At 40.5% G+C, this 19,398-nt stretch overlaps 1 protein-coding gene across 1 annotated transcript in view; it reads left to right on the forward strand.

Annotated features, from left to right (window-relative positions):
- The window catches only part of Inpp4b (inositol polyphosphate-4-phosphatase type II B), a 701,452-nt gene that overhangs the window by 16,174 nt on the left and 665,880 nt on the right, over positions 1-19,398 (forward strand). The window contains exon 2 of the mRNA XM_028753430.1: positions 442-504. The gene's annotated coding sequence lies outside the window, so the exon portion shown is untranslated. The remainder of the gene's footprint in view (positions 1-441; positions 505-19,398) is intronic.

Raw genomic sequence — 19,398 nt, forward strand, 5'->3', positions numbered from 1 at the left:
CTGTGTCTGTGGCACTCTGAGCTGTGTCTGTGGCACTCTGAGCTGTGCAATCTTACAGCCTCGCCCCCCCACACCCCCATAGCTGTCTTCCAGATAATGTTTGAAGAGTCAAAGAGAACAGAGCAGCAAGTGCTGGGCCCTCTCTGGCCTAGGATTCAGTCTGCTGCATGAAACTAGAAGGCAGGCAATGGGACCTCTCTCTGCTGGTAAATACATAACAAAAGTATTGACAGTGTCTGCCTATCTAAGTGTCTTGGGCTTGCTACTTTGACTCATCAGCACTGAAGCTGGGAGAAGGAAAATGGCGTGAGGGAGGAGTACATCTTTGGAACCTCTCATTTGTTCATTTCTGAAACAAATGCAGAAATGGTTCCTTTAATAAGTTCTCACCTGCTCTATTTTGCTGGAGCTTCTTGTCAGCGTTCTTTGGTCTTCTTCCAGGCTGAACTGAATCTGGACATTTGCTCTCAGCTGAAATCCTGCCTGCAGCCTGAAGGACATCTGGTGAGCACTTTCTTCATCTTCTGTGCTTTCCTCTCTCTTCTTTCCTATCGTTTTGCAGGTGAACATATTCAATATTTCACTTACTCAAATGAATAAAACTCCCTTTTCCTCCTTCCTCTCTTCTGGCCACCTCCTTCCTCTTCTGGAGGAGAGAACTAAGAACTGAGGCAGGGGTATTCAAAATTTCCCACAGTTGCCATTTAAGCCTAGTCTGACCTCCATCTCCACAGTCCAGTGAAAGCTGGCCATTAAGGTGGTTGAAAAAGAAACTTTATATATTTTAGGTATTTCTGTTTTTAATTTTACTTGATCATTTGGCACTATCAGGGACAGTTTTAACTTATTCTTTAAAAAATATTTTCTTGAGTTTCTTGATACTGAATTCTCCCTAAACTTTCAGTTTTGAATATAAGATAGCATGCGTACATGCATGCATTATATAAGAAAAACTAAGCATGTCTATGCCTCTCCATATGCCTCTGTGGTTCTGCGATTTGAATGATGTTAATCATTGAGTCAATTTGAGTAGATCAGACATCTTGTGTTTCTGATTATAGTCTTCGTTTCCATGAACATAACCTATCTCTCTTTGTTTGTGTATCTCAGTAGGTCCATTATTTGTTAACTTGAGGCCTGCTATCTCCTGCATTACACTTATCTTTAGCTGTCCTATTTTAATTGTATTGTTTAAAATATCATCTCTTTGTCAATGGCATTTAGATACAGTGTTGATTGTGATGTTTTGATTTTGCTGTCAGATACTTTACTAAATTTCCTTACTCTCAATATGTTCATGCAATTTTACTATTTCCATGTATATTTACTGTAGGGAACAGCTATTATTAGAGAATCCTCTTGATTTCTGTTTTCCTTAAACTGTTGCTTATGTTGCTTGCCATTGAACAGTACTGTGACACAATTCCTCCTCTCAGCCGCATTTGGAAGACATCATCTCGTCATTCTCTGACTGATGTTACTATTGAAAATTGTGCTGTTAGTAGGACCGCCATTTTTCTGTAGTGTTCTGTCCATTTCTGGCTACACTGAAGGCCGTCCACAAGAAGAATTGACTCTGGTGTGGCAGTGATGGATGAGAAGTCAGTGGATGCTTCATAAAGGAAGGATACAGAGAGCAGGTTGGAGCCATGAACTTCTACCACAGGTACAGGCAACTCTGGGCCTCCTTAGAAGGAGACCTGAGTGTAAACACTCAGATTCACTCTCTTCCCACTGGTCTCCTGTCTGTTCTCCACTTTGGCCAAACCTGGTCAGAAGGGTCCATAGCATGCGTACTGACTAGTTCTATATTTCAACTTGACACAAGAGAGAAAAGAGCCTCAGTTGAGAAAATGCCTTCATGAGATCCAACTGTAAGGCATCTTCTCAATTACTGATCAAGCAGAGAGTGTCCAATCTATTGTGGGTGGTCTCATCCCTGGGCTGGTAGTCTTGGGTTCTATAAGAAAGCAGGCTGAGCAAGCTATGTGAAGCAAGCCAGTAAGCAGTACCCTTCTATAGCCTCTGCATCAGCTCCTGCTTCCAGGTTCCAGCCCCTGCTTAAGTTCTTCTCTTGACTTCCTCCAATGATAGACTATGATCTGGAAGTGTAAGCTGAATAAATCTTTTCCTTTCCAACTCGCTCTTTGGTCATGGTGCTTTGTCACAGCAGTAGAAACCCTAAGTAAGGCAGCATGCCTGGTCTGATTGCCCACAGATACCAACCTTTGTGTGGTGGGAAGGGTAGATGGGACAGATCCCAGGGAGTCAACACAAGATATCAAACCTATTTCCATTATCTTTCCTCTTCAGATCTGTCAAATAACTTTCAATATATCTTGTTTCTTTCTCAAAATTCACTTCTAGCTTTATTTCTGTAGGCATCTCATAAATATTTACTTTTTGTTTTAGATTTGATATCTGAAGTTTAAGTTTCTTATAGATTTTTGTTGATTCTTATGCTGGACTTTTTTCTCAAGTTTCAATTCGTGTTTTATAAAATATGAGTACAGTTTTGGAAAATCTTAAAAGTAGTTCTTAAGGAACCTGAGGATCCTTTTCTCCAGATAGGATTTATTTGTTTCCACAAGACAACACAGACCCCCAACCCCCACCTAAGCCCCGTTCATGTGAATAGCTGCACTCGAACCCCAGGCTTATGCTAAAGAATGATTATATAGAAAGTTCTTTTTTAGAGATTACTATACTGTTTCCAGCCTAGAGCTTTTCCTGTCTTTTCCAAGATATATACAGGGCACTTCCCTTAGAATGCTACAGTTAGGAGCAGGCTTCATGTTACCTGCTACACACAGAACACAGGTCCAAGGTCTTAACATCCATCCTCCAATGCTCAGACCTGAGTAACTCAGATGTGATTTTCTGCTGTTGTGTGTGTGTTTTATCCCTTCTGTTGTTGTGTGTGTGTGTGTTATCCCTTCTGTTGTTGTGTGTGTGTGTGTTATCCCTTCTGTTGGTGTGTGTGTGTTATCCCTTCTGTTGTTGTGTGTGTGTTATCCCTTCTGTTGTGTGTGTGTTATCCCTTCTGTTGTTGTGTGTGTGTTATCCCTTCTGTTGTGTGTGTGTTATCCCTTCTGTTGTGTGTGTGTGTTATCCCTTCTGTTGTTGTGTGTGTGTTATCCCTTCTGTTGTTGTATGTGTGTGTTATCCCTTCTGTTGTTGTGTGTTTGTGTTATCCCTTCTGTTGTGTGTGTGTGTTTTATCCCTTCTGTTGTTGTGTGTGTGTGTTATCCCTTCTGTTGTGTGTGTGTGTGTTATCCCTTCTGTTGTTGTGTGTATGTGTGTGTTATCCCCTACTGATTTCTTGTTCATTTTAATTTCTTGTGGACTCAGTATTGTGAATGCCTTTTAAACTATCTGTTACCTGAGGTGGAAGCCAGTTTCCTTTCTCACTTCCTCCATGCTTTGTATTTTTCCTGGTGTCACTCTCTTAACTGTCCTTTATGTTTGGAGCATTTCATGGCTCTATGCTGTCCCCTCTTTCTATTTAACCTTACAAGTTGTGACTAATTCAGAGCCTCCTGTTAGAGACTGTTCACCGATATCTCCCTAGTGTTTAATATAGAATCTACCTTATAGGGCGAGGTCAGTTTGTAATAATTGCATGAATAGATGATTATAACCTGTCCATATACAGTCTGATTGGTTTGTTGAACTATAAATGGGGGGTTGGATAAGATACAGCATCAGAAGGCCCAAATGATCTCTCTTCATGTCAGTTTCCTGAGGGGGTTGAGTCTCCTTTGGGAGCTATATTTTTGCCTTTTGACTTGTCTATACCTCCATCCTGTAGAAAATCTTAAGTGTTTTTGCTGTTTACTTTAACTCTATATATCTCTGCTGAGTGTGGTTTGGGAGCTCTCAGCAGTTCCAGAGGTGCTGGGGCATTTTCTTCTGTGAGTGGGGATATTACTGAAACTCTTTTAGTAGATTTTGGTGAATGATTGTTAGCTTTTTTTCCCCAATTAACATGAGGACCTTCTAGTTTGTGAGTGACTTTATTAAATTGGATGGTTGGTTTTGAAGACTGCTTCAAGTGGAACAGATAAAATAAAATTAACTTCTGCTAATATTCAGAGCATGCAGCACCTTGAATACATAGAAGAGCAGCTTGAGCCAATACAGCATGACTCAGATGCTAGCAGCGCAGAGCTGGCTGGGAGACTCTTCTCACAAAGAACAGTTTTAGAGAACAAGTCATTGCTGAGGAGAGACAAACAAGTGGTGCTAAGAAGCCCTGGCTTTGCCAAACAAAAGGTGACAGGCCTGCAAGGCAGAATGCCAGGGCCTGATTTGTGCACCAGTGAAGGCCTTGGATACAGTAGAGGAGGAAAGATCCCTGGAGCTAATGGAGCAGCAGAAGGCATCAGAGGGCCTGTAGCAAAAGACAAGCTGCTCCAGTCTGAGGGTCTGTAACTGAAAGCTAGCTCAACAAGATTGCAAACTTCCAGGGCTTTTCAAAATGAAACGGCTAATGTAGGTAATCTTGGCTCTTTTCAAGAACGTGCTGGGTCATTCATTCTCTCTGTGTCCTTGAAGGTGGAGCGCTCTGAATGGAGTGAATAAGGGACAGACCTAGCTGGCTGTGAGTTTCTATTGAGAAGTAGCCATTGAAAAGAACAGTTCCCGGAGAAGATTCTACAAGCAAGGATCAGGGCACCTCAAATCTGTAGTCACCGAGCAATTTCAAATAACCGGAGTGGAAAAGACGATACTTTTCTGTTTTTTTTTTTTTTTTTTTTTGGTGCATGTGATTTAAAATTTACACACAATAATCATACAACCGTCTTTACTCTCTAGAGCACCAAAATGACTTCTCGTGTGATGAGCTAGTGCACTCTGCCAACTTTCTGGCACCTCCCTCCTCCCTGCTGTCCCTGGTTCCTGGCAACCACTGTTCTACTCTCAGCTTGGATGACTCAAACTCTTTGGGCTCCAGATAGGAGTGAAATTGTGTAGTAGCTGCTTTTCTGAGCTTGGTCTATTTAACTTACTATGATGATGCCCAGTTCTAGCTATATTGCTGCAAACGACAGCATTTCATTGACTTTTTATGGCTGAAAACTGTGTGGTAGCCATATACTGCAAAGAGAAGCTCCTCAGACCAGGGCCAGAAGATGACCTCATTTGTGGGTGGAGCATGAAGTCACTAGGATTAGGTTTAGTGCTGTGTCTTTTTAGCAGAGTAATGGTAGCGGGTTCCCCAGGGTCTACAGTCAGTCAGTTTAGTCATGGGTTCTTAGTCTGACAGTGGGGTCAAGTGTGAATTTTAAGTTATGAAGTGGGAGTTGAATTCAGTCAGAAAGTGGTCAGTCATTCCTGTGACGTATGTGCCCCTGTGGCACCGATGGGCATGTCTTGCCAGATTATTTGTTGTTGTAGCTTTCAGGGTTCACAGCTGGTTATACGCGATATTAAGCATTTAAATCTTTTTTTATATACCTGCTAATAATTTGTATGTCTTTTGTAGAGAAATGGTTAGACTTACTACCAGTTTTAATTGGATTTTTGTTTTGCTATCAAGGCATTTCATTTATCTAATCTGGATATTAACCCTCTGTGAAGATGTAGTATTCTTGGAGTTTCCTTCCTTTTTCTAGGTGTCTCTTAGCCCTGAGACCCATTTGCCCTGTTGTTTAGATGCATGTTGGTTGGATGTAGTTCATTTCTCTTATTTTCTCTGCTGTTGGGATCTTGTTACCTCTGCCAGTGCACTGAAGCATGTTCTTTATGCCTTCTCCTTCTAGTTTCATTATTCTTTGTGGAGATTTTTATGTCCAACTTTTATGGAACCACCTATTAAAAACCTAAACAGTGCATGTTCTTAGCAACTTTCATGCACATGAACTGACTACAAATACAGCTTTACTTGTAGGATCTCTAATCTGCTTCAGTGGTTTGTGAGTCTGAGTTTAGATCAAAACCATGCTGTTTTGGTCACTGCAGTTTTGCAACATAGTTTGAAGCAGGTGGCCTAATGCTTTCTTCTTTGTTCTTTTTGCTATGGTTTAGCTAGTTTGGGCTATTTTTTCCCTTCTGATTTCATATATATTAGTTTTTTTTTTGAAAATTTCATGCATTAGTGCTGTATTTACATAATTTTCATCCCTAATCTTCTACTCTAACTGCCCCATATTCCACTTCATCTCAATTCATGACTTCTTATTTTGTTTTACACACACACACACACACGCACACGCACACGCACACGCACACGCACACGCACAAGCAGAGCATGATAAGTCCATTGAATGTTGCTCCTCTCAGTACATTTTCTATGATTCTTAAATGTTCATTGTTCTTTCAATTCTGTAAAAAATTGTCCTTTTTATTAGGATGAGTTATATTGAATTAGAGATCATTATGAGTCGTAAGGATATTTTTAACAATATGGCTTCTTTTAACCTATAGCCACAGAATGTTTTTTCCATTGTTTTAATATCTCGGAAGATATTTAGTATTAGGGCAATGGAGAAAGGGACAGGGCTCATTAATTATCACGACTCAGAGACTTGAAGACACCAAGTACCACCTCTAGGGGCAAACCTAAAGGGACATAAGGCAGGAGTCAGTGCCATTAATTCTTGTGTGGCATTGTCCTGAAATATAAGGCTATTTAAAATGAAGGACTTGGTCTGTGACACTTGATATATGAGCCTTACTCACACGTGAATTCAAATAATTTACAAGCGTAACTAAACCAACTAAAGCTTAGGAAGATTTATGCTCTTCAATTTTGGTTCTCAGAATAGGAAAAATAAGATGTGGCAGTGTTTTCTTGTGCCTCTGCTCAAAGTAGAATCTTAAAAATCAACTTTCGGGAAAGTTTCATTTATATTGAATGATAGTTGAACCCTTTCAAATAAAGGAGCATCATGTTCAACATAAAGATAAAATTTAGAAGAAAGCACACAAGGAAATGTACAGGAGGACCTGCAACAGTTAGAGAAGGGCTGTTGAGAGCCCTGGTTGAACGTTGTACCATTGTGATACTTGCCCTTGAACATTTTGTTTCTACTGAGTAAGACTAGCTGATCTCCCCAAATACTCCCTGCTTGTTCACACCATTTTCTCTCTTTAGTGCCCTCTTCCATCCCTCATATCTCTGTCTATAAAGTTCCACCATAATTTAAGGTCCTGCCCAGGTGAGCTGCGTCCTCCAGCCATTCCAAAGCATGCTGAGTGGAAGTGACCTTTAGGTGTGGGACACCAAAGCATGCTGTGTGGAAGTGACTTTTAGTGTGCGACACCAAGCATGCTGTGTGGATTTGACTTTCCGTGTGCAACACCAATCACTCATTATTGTTGTCAGTTTGCCATTCACGACACGCTTCCTTATGGTATGGAGACTGTCCTGTAGGTGCATTTTCTAAAATTTTTCTCGATGAAGTTTTCTACCTTCAGTGATAGCATTGCAAGATAGTCAGTGACACACTGCAAAAAGCTTGGCACACCATAGGTACATTCTATTTATGTCTCTATTTTGAGAATTTAACAAAGAAGACAATATGCTGGCAGATTAAAAGCAGCCACATAAAATTACAGAAAATCTTACATAATTAAAACATTCAAAACTTGTGATGAGTCTAAGTCAAGTGAGCATGCTCCTCTCTGGGCATCTTTATTTCCCAGAGATGATAAGTTAGTAATTCAGGTAACCATCTCCAAGTTAGTAATTCAGGTAACTGTCTCCATTTTAAAAGGCAAGAGGCCTTCTGGAAGTCAAAAGAAAGAAAGTAACCTAAAATTCATAAAATGCAAATAGCCTGCCCTTTAAAATATGTAACAATTCTAGAAAAGTCTGACATGAGAGAACAAGCAACTCCAGGCTTCAGAGAAGATTTTTTTCCCAGCAACCCCAGGCTACAGAGCAGATCTCTCTCTTTTCCTTGGTGTATTTCGTAGTTTGAATTCTCTAGCATGAAGATGGGGTTAACTTTAAAGAGTGTCCTTCCTACTTTGTCAAAAACAATCCTGAATCCAAAGATTTTCATTTTGGATAATTTCCAATTTATGTAATAAAAAATTAAGGTTGTTTTTCTCTTTTTCTCCCCTATTTCTGGAGTTTATTTTTTAAAAAAGATTTTTAGAGTAATTAAAAATTAGATTTCTCCAACACAGTCTTGTGCTCATCAGAAGATGGCCAACACAAAATGAACTCAATGGAGTGGGGTTTTTTTGGGGGGGAGAGGGAAGAGAGTTCTTTGTCTCTTAATGCTTTGTCAGGGTTTTGTTTGCTGATTATTTGTTTGTTTGTTTTATTTGTTTATTTTGTTTTTGAAATATACCAGTCCTTTGCATGTATACTATGGTTTTGTGTTTTTATGGATTTTTTTTTCTGTGTGAATGTGTGTATGTGTCTCTGCAACTATCTCTGTTTCTGGTGCTTCCATTTTTTGGGGGGGGGGGTTGAATCTTCTTCTTCTTCTTCTTCTTCTTCTTCTTCTTCTTCTTCTTCTTCTTTTTCTTCTCCTTCTCCTTCTTTTTCTTTCCTTCTCTGATTTTTCTTTTCTTTTTGTTTTTTTATTATATTTTATATTATTATTTATAGAATAATTGTTTCTAATAAAAGAGAAAACAGTTCATGGGTTTGGGTGGGTGGAGAAATGGGGAGGAGCTTGCAGGATTTGGCGAGTATATACCATAATCAGGATATATTGTATGAAAAATATTATTTTTGAGTAATTTGTATAAGGACCGAAGTTTGTTTCCCAGAAACCTCATGTGGCTGGTCACAGCTGCCTGTGTCTCCATCTGCAAGGTGGATTTAACACACACTTAAAAAACATGGAGTGCTTGGAATGTAGTTGTTCATGCTTGAGATCATGATTAGTGCGGCAATGCACATGAAGTGTCACAGAACAGTGTGCAGAGGCCTTTCGCTTTCTAAAGTTGTTCTCCATCGCTCCACTTGTAAGGAATTTTAAGTTCTTCTCGTCAAACCTCCCAGCTCACCGTTACGATCATTAGGTCCAGCTTTTGTTGGGTCACCAGGAGCAGGGCATTCACTGCCTTCTGGGGCTCTTGAAATTCTTCTGTATGTAGGAGGAGAACTTACTCTCCATAAAGCGCCTTCCTACCGAATCCTAGTCCTGGTCTCAGGAGACGTAGAACAAAATCTAATTTTCTCCCATAGAAGCATGTGTGTTCCTTCTAGCTGAAGGTGGAAGCTAAGGTTTCCTCATGCCTTTGCTCCTCGTAGGTACGGTGGGACTTAGGAAGTGTATCTAGACCTAGTGTGCCCTGGTGTAACGTCAGTACAATACCCAGTAACAGGGACTCACAGATCACCGAGGGGCCATCATCTGTCAGGCTGTGTTCTCTCTGAAAGTACAGCAGTGATGTTGTTGTTTCTAATTTATGCTTAAGTGATAAGTTGAAACATGTGTCATTGTACTTATCAGTAAGACTCTTGAATACATAGGAAAATAATTTTATTTTATTTTAATTAATTAATTAATTAATTAATTAATTTGGTTTTTCGAGACAGGGTTTCTCTGTGTAGCCCTGGCTGCCCTGGAACTCACTCTGTAGACCAGGCTGGCCTCGAACTCAGAAATCCTCCTGCCTCTGCCTCCCAAGTGCTGGGATTAAAGGCGTGCGCCACAACCGCCCGGCAGGAAAATAATTTATATGTAGTTATAATTGGGAAGTCACAGGATAAATAGTAAAAGAAAATAGACAAAACTACATAGTTAGTAGAAATCTGAAAAAATAAATGATACAAACAGCATATCTATGAAGATCAAATAATAAACATTATAATGCAAAATGTGTGTTTTTATCATGTTTATTAAGTACTTTAACAACAAAGAAAAAATATTTTCCTCCAGAAAAGTATAGCTACCTTGTAGTGTCATTTTCATTAAGGCAGTGCACATTTCTGACATAATATGTGAAAATAGAAAACTGACTAAAATATAAATCTAACTGTTTTAGGAGAAAGTAACATATAAGGCAAAAATTAATCACTCAAAAGAATATAGGATGAAGAGAATGCAATAAACACTACATCTTCATTGGAGACTTTTATAATGTGAACTAAAACAAACAAAACTACTGTTTCAGGGTTTCTATTGCTGTAAAGAGACATCATGACCAAGGGAACTCTTACGGAGGAAAACATTTAACTGGGGCTGGTTTAAAGGTTCAGAGGTTCAGTCCATTATCATCATGGTGGGAAGCATGGCAGTGTGCAGGCAGGTATGGTGCTGGTGGAGCTGAGAGTTCCACATCTTTTTTCAAAGACAAATAGGAGAAGACTGACCCCCCTCCCCGCAACCCCAGTGTGGCTAGGAGGAGGGTTTCATTGTCCACTCTCATCTTGATAAACTTCCAACAAGGCCACACCTTGTCCAACAAAGTCACACCTCCCTGGATGCCACTCCCTGGGCCAAGCATATTTAAACCACCACAAAACAAACAAAAAATCAAAAAAGAAACCCCCAAAATAACAGCTAGTCAGAGAAAACAGTAAAAACTCTACCTTCAGTATTGGGAAAGTAATCTATAAAGTTTTCTAATAAAATGCAGGGCACAAATTAAGTTCTTAACTGACTATAACTAATATAAAGCTGTAATAGAAAGTATGAGACAGAGTCCTCTTAAAATCCATCAAATCTCCAAGACCAGTTTCATAAGACACACAAAAATCTTAACGTCAGAACAAAAGGATGCTGACTCTGGTAAACATGTTATTTCCTTCAGTTTCTGGAGCCAAGAATTTCACATTAGGAGATCAAAAACCAAGTAAATAAATAAATAATACAGTAATGTATTTATGTGTTGTATGATTATACAAAGGCAAACCAATCAATTGCACATTCATAAAGTTGCCAAAGGAGAGAATGTTCTGGAAGCCCACAGGCCTCATTTGACTACAGCATGCCTGTTTTCTTGTGGACACTGTCACAGCAGGAGCAGATAGTGAACTTGACAACTGAAATAGAAACAGTCCTGTCTTCACATCCAACCTTTTGCCACTTCTATCAATTTGCTCAAAATCAATTAAATTCACATGACCTTTAGACACAGCAATGTTTACTCCAATTTAACCTAATTGAGGTCTACATCATTTTATTTGAAGTCAAAAGCTTCACCTGGAAGTGAACTCTTTGATGCCAAATTTGTAGGAACAGAACCCGAATCAGGTGCCATAGTTTACTCTTCAGGAAAAGGCTGAGGGAGGAGGTAGTGTGGGCTGGGATCATGGGAGGTGCTGTGGGCTGGGATGAGGGGGAGATGGTGTGGGCTGGGCAGAGGGGGAGGTGGTGTGGGCTGAGCATGAAGGAGGTGGTGCAGGAATGGGAGGGAGACATGATACAGGCCAAGGGAGGATTAGCAACAATGGGGTTCACATAAATTTTCCTTTTGCAAGATGTGAAGTCTAACTGAGGCTTTGTTAGATTTGGATTAGCTTTGGGATAAGAGGAAAGATTATGGATGCATTCACCGGAACACATCTTGAGTTGTCAGCCAAGGGCTGCAGTCAGACATTGGCTACGAGCCCTGTGTGTATGTACATACATGTGCGTGCTCAGCTGTGTGCTAACTTTCCAAATAACAGAGCTTTGTTGACCCTGGAGTTTAAAAGGGACTTCAAAACAGCTTCTACCATGTATCAGAATTTTAGTTTTGCCAACTTACTGTAGTTTTCAGATATACTTTGCCAGAGAGTAAAGGAATGTGTGTAGAATTTCAGCCCCAAATCATATGAGTGCTATCCCTTGTGCTGTGGGCCTCTGTAGACTTGGATGGAGGTACAAAGCCTTGATTTACAACTCTGGTTCTGTCATCCTCTAAGTCTTCCTTTGCATCTTTTAGTTGCCATTGTAAGCTGTTGTAGTTTGTGTGCTGATTCTTGTCTGTTGCTTGGTGACTCGTGGGAGTCAGACTCTGGGTTGCATTTTCAGCAGGGGACCAGGCTTTACAGGTGGGCGAGAATGAAATGACTGACAAGCCAGCACAGTTAATGAAAGTCATTCACCAAAGGCAGGACAGAGAGATGGAGGTGCAGTCGCTTTTGTCTCTTGCTCCTTGGAAGTGGCCTCCTTTACTCAAAGTGTTAATGATGCCTGTCGCTCTCATCAGAACACACTCTTCCCCTCAATCCATGATTCTTTCATCCAGCCCAAAGCATTGCTAGGGAGACTGGCAACAGAACTGTCTAAATATCTGAACTGCCTTTCCTGGTATGGAAAACTCTGCAGAGAAACCATAGAGTCCAATGCTGAGCTGAACGTCATTGCCCAGCAAAAGGCTCCCAAGCCTACAGAAGTCCTCATGGTTTTAAGTACTGGGCATCGGTAGTAAACTAAACTGGTGAAATTCCTGTCTTCTGGGCTTTTGCTTCCAATTATACCAATACCTGATAAATAAGGAGGGCTCAGTATAGGTAAGAACAACACAATGATGAGCTAAGGGATGCTGAGGTGGCTAGTTTGCATAAAGAGTGAGAGAGGAGAGGGTATTCTGATCAAGGAGCAACAAAAAGAGTTACAGAGCCAGGGTCCTGTGGGGCAGGGCAGAAGTCCAAGCATTCTCCACGGCGCTCACTTGTGCATAGGAACCCTTATAGACTGGTGGGTTTGTAAGTTAGGCAACCACAGAAATCAATATGGAAGTGCCTCAAAAACTAAAAACCAGAGCTACTATATGGTCTTGTAATCCGCTCTGCTGGTCTTTAGAAATATAGACAAAGGGATCCAGATCAGCATAGCACAGAGAGACCTGCACACCCATGTTTGCTGTGATACCGTCCACAGTAGCCAAGTTGTGGAATCAGCCATGCTGTTCACGATCAGATGAGTGGATAAAGAACATGCACTGCATATTACATACAATATTATGTAGCAGAGAGTTTCATTCATCTGTAAAGAAGAAGGAAATGATATCACTTGCAAGGAAATGGATGGGACCAGAGATCATCTCATTAAGCAAAATGAACCAAATTTAGAAAGAGAAAATGCATGTGAAACAGCATATGTGGCATCCAGATTTTAAAACATAACGTGAATGCAGAAGCAAGACCAGTGGTTGGTGGAGAAAAGAAGGGAGGGCCAGAGACAAATGTGTGTATGTGGTATATATATATGGTCAAATTACATGCATATGTGAAAACTGCAAAACGAAAATCTATTTTGAACCACTGAGGTATATTAATAGAAAAGAAAGAAAGAAGGAAAGAAAGAAATAAAGAAAGAAAGAAAAAAGAAAGAAAGAAAGGAAGGAAGGAAGGAAGGAAGGAAGGAAGGAAGGAGTATAAAGAAGCCATTGTTCATGGCAACATGGCTAAAGTTACTCCATAACCAAAATTATTTTTGCTAGCTAAGGTAATGTTTTTTGTTGCTGGGAACTGAACCCAGGGCTTTCAGCATGTTAAGCATGCGCTCTGTAATCTAAGCCTATAATTTATGTTTCTATTTTGTCAATGGAAGCTTTATAATACTTTGAAACAATTTTCAATTCTTACAGAGCTTGTAATTCTATTTAGACTTTGGTGTGTTTGGAAATAGACACACCTACACCCACGTTTGCCTATTTACATTGCATTTCTTTTTTTCTTTTTTTTAAACCAACAAGCAAAGTTTCTTAAAAAAAAATGTTATGGAAAATGTCCCCCTGGAAAGCTGTGACAATAGTATGAAAAGCTGCTTTTGTGTTTTTTTCTGGGAGGGCAGGCACTTTTCAGTGAAGGCGTGATGATGGTCTTTGAATTCTGGGTCTGAGAGAGAGCATGATAATAGGTGGGGGTGAGGATGATTGTGGACGGGGTAGCTCAGTGGGAAGCACCCACTGGCACAATGCTACTCTGTAGGTTTCCGGATGTGCAGCAGGAGCTGGTAACTTACTTAGTTTTCTCGTGTTTTAACCTGGCTAGGCCTGCCTTTCACTGACTTTTTTTTTTTTTACTTTACTTTTTTTTTTTTTTTTGGTTTCTTGTTGTTTAAGCTTCTCCTTCCCTCTTTCCCTCCCCACGTCACCCCTGTCCTTTCCCCTCACCATTTCTGGAAACCTTGCTGATAGTTTCTCTAATTCTAGCAAAAGGAAGCCTCAAACCCACCCACATATTTATCTAAGAAGTCCCAATTTCCTGGTGTGTTTTGTTATTCTGGATTCCCTTTAATGTGGTCCTAGCCATAACGCCGGGTGAGACAGTTTTATTTTCTTAGTCTAGACGTTAGGAATATAAAATATTAGGATGACAGGAGAGAGCTGAGAAGTATTAACGGTTCCGAAACCCACTCGTTCTTTTCTTCTTGAATGGTGACTTTCTGGGCAGTGAGTAGTGAATCTAGCTCTGACTTCCAGGCTGATGTGGAAGGGCGAGCCAAGTATTTAATCCGGGTGCATGGGTGCATGTTTGACTGAGGTAACCCTGCCCATCAGTCTTGCAAAAGTGCACTTTGGAGAAGAGATGATTAGATCAGTGGGGAGGTGAAAGGCTGGGCAAAGTCTGGGGCAGCAGCACCGCCAGGAATAAGAAGTCATCCCTGCACAGTTCACTGTGGTAAGACATAGTAAGTGGGGTGGGGTGGGAGGGGTGGGAAGGGTGGCTGGGAGATTGCAAAGGGCTGGAGGATGCTGTTTGCTCCTGCTTTGGAACCTCATCAGGCCTGTGACTGATAATTTCATTTCACACATCTTTAGTTTTATTGCTTTTTAGCCATGGCTGGAAATCTCACTGAAAAACTTTTATCCTGTAGTCGGGATCTTCAACCACCCTGTTAATGAATGAATGCACTGTGCAGTGCAGGACGGGGCTTCTAAACGGCAAAGGAAAGAAGCAAATCCCATTTTCTCCCCAACCCCATCTTAAATGTGTGTGCCTTAGAACTTTTCATCTGTGGCATATATGGGCAGAGATGCAGTATTTCAAAAAGTTTTTTCCACCTAAATCCATTCTGTGTTAAAACTTATTTTGGTCTTATTTGTATAAGTATTTGCCAGTGTATGTATGTGTGCCACCTGTAAGCTCGGGGCTTGAAGAAGCTGGAAGAGGGTGTAAGATCCCCTGGAACTAGGATTATAAGTGGTTGTGAGCTGCCATGTGGGGTCCAGGTGGGACTTGAACCTAAGTCTGTAGAAACCAAGATTTTTTTCAGGGCCTTGCTCTTTCAGAGACCTTGGGGGAGGGGCTTTCTTGCCTCTATCCTGGATCTCTGGATTTTATAGTTATTCATAGTCTTTTGACTCATGGGTTTTTGAGTCACTATGTTTCTGCCTCTGCTGTCACGTGCTATTCTCCTCCTGTGTCTGTTTCTCCTTATTATAAGGACAACAGTTTGGGACTGACAAATTTGGGATTATCACCCACCTTAACTTAGTGAACCCCTTTCTGATCTGTAGCAGCCTGAAAAATGCGCTGTTTTCAAGTAAGTTCCCATTCTGTGCTCGGATGAACGTGAGTGACACGAGGACACTGTTTGATGCATTGCACTGTCCACTGAGGTTCTGTACTCAGCCAAAGAGCAGTGCTGTTCTTCCTATTCAGTACAGCACTCGGGCCTTGTTTAGCATTTGATAAATGCTGGCTTACTCTGAACATCCAAATGTCCTGTGAAGAAAAGGAAACTACCAGAAATTCAAGATTTATGAGAGGGAGTAATGCCCTTTCATCATTTCTGAACACATACATGTACGCATGTGTATAAGCACAGGCACCACGTGTGTACACACACACACACACACACACACACACACACACACACACACACACATCAGAATGACCAGCTACCTTGTTAATTGAATGAGTGCAGTGCAAGGTTTTCAGTAACCCTATAAGCAACTGAAATTAATTTTACATATATTTTATGTGGCGCTATATTTGCATTTATTTAACTTGTAATTTTTCTGAAGACGTTAGACTTTTTTAGAGTCTTCCTATTTCTCTTTCAAGGTGAGATGTTAGTCCTTTGGCTTGAAAGCAATGATTAGGTAGTTCCCTTTTCCCATGAAGAACTTTTCCTGTGGAAGCCAACTTAAACTTCAAGCATGGCTAGTATGAAAACATATTAAAAAAGAATATCATCAGATTTTTGTTAATGAAATAATTTCTTACAAAATGCAAAAGAACAACTTTGAGTTGTGACTATATAATTTATTCTGAGAAATTCTTCTTTATTTAAATAGTGCAGTGCAAAGAATGGATAGTGGTACTGTCTCTGTCGAGTGAGCACTCTGCTCCTGAATACTCGCTGCTCTGTGTAAAGGCTGAGGTGTTTTCAGAGAGAGTGAGCTAGGTAGCCCAGGAGAAGGCACGTCTGTCTCTCTGTCCTGCTGTCAGCTTATTGCTTTCCTCACATCAGTTTGTTGCCAGAGAAATGGTGGTGGCAACACAAATTTAGCAATGTGACTTCATAATAATGCTGCCCTTTATTTTCTTTACCCAGTGGGTAGACAGGTTCCACTACAAAAGGAAAACCATCTCGTTTGAGTACACAGCAAGTGATTTACACAAGTGAAGATAAACTTCATAATCATCCCTGGAAGAAAACGGTGTCCTTCTGCAGTCATTTTTAATTAAACCTTTAGAGTAGGGCATCATAATTTTTGAGATATATTCCTGATCATGTTCCTGATTTGTACTGAATAAAATAAAATTAGCAACAAATGTAGCTAATGCATAGAACTGTGTGTTTGGGATTCATCCAGCATTCGCTAAGTCTCATGTATGTAGCATGAATATCAAGGACAGGAGATCCCTGTCCAAAGACGCAGCGTGACTGACAGGGAGGCCAGACTGAGTGTTCTCTCTCCAGTTTATGTATAACTAATGAGTACCCAGAAGGCTGTTAAACTGGGATATGATACCACCATGGCTTTTGTTAAAATCTGCTTTTATTCTAGAACAACTTGGGATTTATAGACAAATTGGGGCAATGGAATTCTCATGCAGACCAGATCCGATTTTCCCTGATAATAAAATCTCACAATGGTACATTTGTTATGATTAACGAGGCAGCACTCATCACTAGCTGTACCATTAACTACAGCTCACACTTCACCAGGGTTTCTTTACTTTTTATCTAATTTCATTTTTCGTCCTGAAATCTCAATGATTTTAAGTTGTTTTTGAGTTGTCATGTCTCTCTGGAGTCCTCATTTGCCTGTGACAGTTTCATGGACCTGTGTGGCTTTGGCTGACCTTGGTAGTCATGAGGAATACAGGTGAGATGGACTGCAGGTTGCCTGGCTGGAGTGTGGGGCTGTCATCCGACACTGCTGGCCTTTCATGGTTTCTGGGGGAGGGAGACTGCAAGATTACAGTGCTGTTCTCACCACTTATTAAGGTTCTGTATCATGCACATGATTTTGCTCCTTAGCCTTGGTCACCTGTTGGGTATGGTGGGTCAGTGTCACACTACAGAATTGTGTCACCACGATCCCTTCCAAACTGGACCCTTTGGAAGGGACTCACTCCACACAGCTCCTGACGACGGAGTGTAGAGAGTACTCTCCACATTTTTATGTGAGCCATCTGCATAGGTTGTTTAAAATATCGTGCACAGGAGATGTGTCTCTTTCACATTTGTTCAATCCTTTATTTACATTAGTATGAATTCTGAGGTACTCGTTTTACGAATTATAAGACAATGCTACTTTGTGAATCAATTTTTTTTCCACTGAACTTGCCTCTGGTTTGACATCAAGAACCATTTTGAGTACCTTCTGAGTGCCTGTGTACGAGTTTTAGGTCAGTCAAAGAAAACCTAAATCATCAGTGATAGCTCTTACAATCTTCATGGAATAAGTATATAAAGCATGTTTTTTTTTTTTAAAAGATGAATTGTTTGTCTAAAGAGGGAGGTAGCTCAGCTAGATAGGGGTACCCATTTATCTCCTTGTTTTTATTTTTATCTTAGCTTTCAGTTAATTTTTGCTGTCTGGAGAAAAATGGATTTAGGTTTTATGATTTATGCTATTTTATGTTATGTTTATTTTATGATTTATGTCAATATATTTGATAATTGTTTCATGCTTTTAAAGCTTCTAAGATATTAAACAGATAAACTGGGGAATTAGATGATAAAATCCCTCAGTTTGAGTTAGGGTTACTATTGCTATGATGAAACATCATGACCAAAAGCAAGTTGGGAAGGAAATGGTTTATTCTGTATCATTGTGTATCATCAAAGGAGTCAGGACAGGAACTCAAACAGGAACGCAGGCAGGAGCTGATGCAGGGGCCATGGAGGGGTGCTGGCTGCTTACTGGCTTGTTCTCCATGGCTTACTCAGCTTGTTTTCTTATAAAACACAGGCCCCTCAGCCTATGAATGGCACCACCCACAATAAGTTGAGACTCCTTCCCCCCATAATCACTAATTAAGAAAATGCTTTACAGCTGGATCTTATGGAGCCATTTTCCCAGTTGAGGTTTCCTCCTCTCAGACAACTAGTTTGTGTGACAAAGTATCCAGGATACTCTTCCTGGCCCTGTTCTCGCCAGCCTTTCACCAACATTTTTTCCTTCTTTTTAATAGAATGAGAGTTTTGTACCAAATATGTAGTTTCTTCTTTAAGGAGGAAGGATATACAACCCTCTTTTGCTCTATCTTATTTTTTAACATTTCTCTTTTGTGTTATTCAGTTTCTCTCAATGGAACAAATACAAGGGCAATAAACTCATAAATACAAAAACATTTTTGCCTTACAATTTTGGATAATTTAGTCCATCATTAGTTAGAATTGCTGTCACCTCTGGGCCCATGGCAAGACAGCACAGCAGGGGCATGTGGTTCAACAGAGCTGTCCATCTCATGCCCAGGAACTGAAGGGAGACATGAGGGGGGCTACCACAGTCCCCTTCACGGGTCTGTCCCAGTGTCTTAAAGTCTTCCTACTAACCCCCTTCTACTGAATAGATACATCCCAGAAAGCAAGCACAAAGACTCTTCGAGGGCACTTATGGTCCAAACTGTAGCATCCCCAGTCTTTTGCACACAATGGCAAGATGCCCTGGTTGGTCAGAGACTGTGTGTGGCATTCTGTACTTGATGTCCTTTACCTCCTCAGAAAGCAAGGTAGAGCGCTCTGCAACCCGTCCACACCCAGGGAAACAGAGCTGGTTTATGTGAAAATGCCCATCTCTCAGAGGGAACAGTAAAACAGACCCAGTGTGATGATACAGAACAGAGTATTCTTACAAGCTCAACTAGCGAAGGGTGTATTACAATTTTTAAACACTTACCACTATGTTTTACTGGGTCCTAATGCTCTGGTTGAGAATATAAATTGCTGCCCAAAGACACAAACTGGCAAAATAAAAGGAAGTGAGAGATAAAAAGTGAGGTTTCTCCAGTTACTTTCTTACTCTTTGGCACATGAGACACCAATATACTACAGATCATCATATATATATATATATATATATATATAT

This window comes from Grammomys surdaster, unplaced genomic scaffold, assembly GCF_004785775.1.
Source record: "Grammomys surdaster isolate TR1022 unplaced genomic scaffold, NIH_TR_1.0 125947, whole genome shotgun sequence".
Classification (NCBI taxonomy): Eukaryota; Metazoa; Chordata; class Mammalia; order Rodentia; family Muridae; genus Grammomys; species Grammomys surdaster.